Raw genomic sequence first — 2,685 nt, 5'->3', positions numbered from 1 at the left:
TCCTAAATATTTAACTTTAGAAACTATTTCAAAACCTGCTAAACTTACAAGTCTCTTTCTTTGAGTCTCTGTCATGTTTTTAACCATCATTTTCGTTTTGTTTTGATTTAGTCTAAACCCAGACACCATGCCAAATTCTATTATGATATTTTTCATCTGGATTATTGATTTCAAAGGATGTGAAAGGGTAACAACCAGATCATCGGCGAATGCTCTAGTTCTGTATTCCTTTTGCCTGATAGCTATGCCATCTAAGGATTTTGAGTCCCGAATTGCGTTCAACAAGACTTCCAAAGTTAAAATAAATAACAATGGGGATAATGGGCAACCTTGTCTTGTGCCTTTTTGTATCTCGAAAGTTGTTGACAAATTTCCATTAATAATAAGTTGTGCATTTTGTTGCTGATAAATTGCTCCAATCGCCTGCCGCAATCGTGGTCCCATATCCATCTTTTCCAAAGTCTTGGTTAGAAAGTTCCAATTCACTCGATCGAAGGCCTTCTCTGCATCCAAGAAAACCAGCACTGCAGAGATCTGCTTATTCTTATCAAGATAGTCAATTAAATCTATGAGTTGCCTTACATTCTCCTTCATATGTCTGCCTTCAATAAATCCTGCTTGATCATGATGAATAATCTCTTGAATAACCGGCATCAATCTGTTGGCTAATACTTTAGCAAATATTTTATAATCTGTGTTCAGAAGAGATATCGGCCTGTAATCCTCTGGTTTCTTAGGGCCCTCTTTATCTTTAGGTATCAATGAGATAAAAGCCGCTTTCCATGAGAGAGGTATTTTACCTCCTTGTTGTATATTACAAAATAGTTGTGTGAGATATTCAATCATTTCCAGTTGTAAAGTTTTATAATACATTGCAGTCAAACCATCAGTCCCTGGAGCCTTAGCTAATTTAAGTTGATTTATAACTAAAGTGATCTCATCAGCGGTTATAAGACGTTCCAAATTTGCCTTTTGAAGCACAGAAATTTTTGCAACCCTTTTTCCTTCCAAAAAATCATCTATTAACTTGTTCTGTATATTATCCTGTACATATAGCTTAGTATAATAGTCCACAAATGATTTTTTAATCAACTCTTGTTGATATACCATCTTCCCTCGAAACTCAATTTTATCAATAATTCTATCATTCATATTCCTTCTCAAAGTATATGCTAACCATCTACCAGGTTTATTAGCGTTGGCAAAGGTGTTATGTTTAGCAAATTGCAAATTGGTTGCTGTTTGTTCTGCTATAAGCATCTGAAATTGATCTTTCAACAGCTTTAGCGCCATCTGGAGCGCCTGGTCATTCGGGTTTATTATAAGCAGCTGTTCTTTACGTTTTATTTCATCTTCCAATTCCATTCTCCTTTTCTGTCTAATTTGTTTGTGTTTAAAGTTCATATGTATCAGGACCCCACGCATATAAGCTTTACTTGCATCCCAAACTATTTCAATGGGAGTGCCCTTATTCATATTAAAACTAAAAAATTCCTTCATGTGTTTTTTAAGTTCATCAACATTTTTTTCATATCTAAATAAATTTTCATTTACTCTCCAAGACCTTCTTGGCCTCATCCCTAATTCAATTTGTAACCACACCGGACTATGATCGCTAAGTGACCTGGCGAAAATCTTGGATTTCTTGGCTTTAGGAAGTAGATCCGGTGTTAACAAAAAGAAATCAATCCTTGAGAAGGATTTATGTCTATCTGAGTAGAAAGAAAAATCCATCTCATTTAGATGTTGTGTCCTCCAAACATCTTTTAATTTCAAATCGTCTTGTAAATCAAAAAAAGCCTTTGGTAATTTGGTAGTGAATTTCGTCTTTGTACTCTTGTCTATCTTTGGAGAAATCACTCCATTCCAGTCTCCCATTATTAGAATACTCTTAAAGTTCCAGTCTAAAATTTTTAAATGGAGCATCTTATAAAAACTTTCTTGGCATTGGTTAGGAGCATATATTCCTAGCACCAAAATGGAACCGAAGTCTGTATCAAATTGAATTGCTATATATCTACCAGCGTCATCTGCCTCTATAACTTTAGTTGAAAATCTTTTATTTATATATATCACCACACCATTTTTCTTTACCAAATCAGAGGCAGCATAAAATGTTCCCAGTTTTGAATTCACTAAGTACTTCTGGTCTTGCAGCCTAATATGAGTCTCTTGAAGGCAAACAACATCATTATTAAATTGCTTCAAATAATAAAATATTTTTTTCCTTTTTTGTGGAGAGTTCATTCCATTCACGTTCCAAGATAATAGCTTAAGCATCTTTAGATCTGGTCTGAAGCGCTGAAAGCATTTGCTGAAGATCTCTCTCCACAAAACCAATCTCCAGCCCTGCTCCTCCCATAGCTCCGGTTTGCTTCTTAGCTTCTTTCTTAGCACATTGTATTTGAGGGTCGACGCGCTTATGAGATTCTAACATTTGTCTAGTCGTGGATCTGGTAATACGTTGTTCGACAGGTTTAAATATCGGCATTTCAGTGAGAGACTTAGAAGGTCCTTCTTCCAAGAAGGAGCACAACAGAGATCCAGAGGGGTCGACTCCACCTACAGCACCCTGCCCCTCCTCCTCTTTTTGTGTCTGCATTCTTTGCTCTTCTGTCTCTTTCTCAAACATCCTCTGCTCTAAGACATCCAAATCTACTGGTGTTGGTGTAGATGTACGTGGGG

The sequence above is a fragment of the Natrix helvetica genome (assembly GCF_964273705.1).
Source record: "Natrix helvetica genome assembly, chromosome: 12".
Classification (NCBI taxonomy): domain Eukaryota; kingdom Metazoa; phylum Chordata; class Lepidosauria; order Squamata; family Natricidae; genus Natrix; species Natrix helvetica.
The sequence above is the reverse complement of the archived record's forward strand: the minus strand, read 5'-3'. Positions refer to the sequence as shown.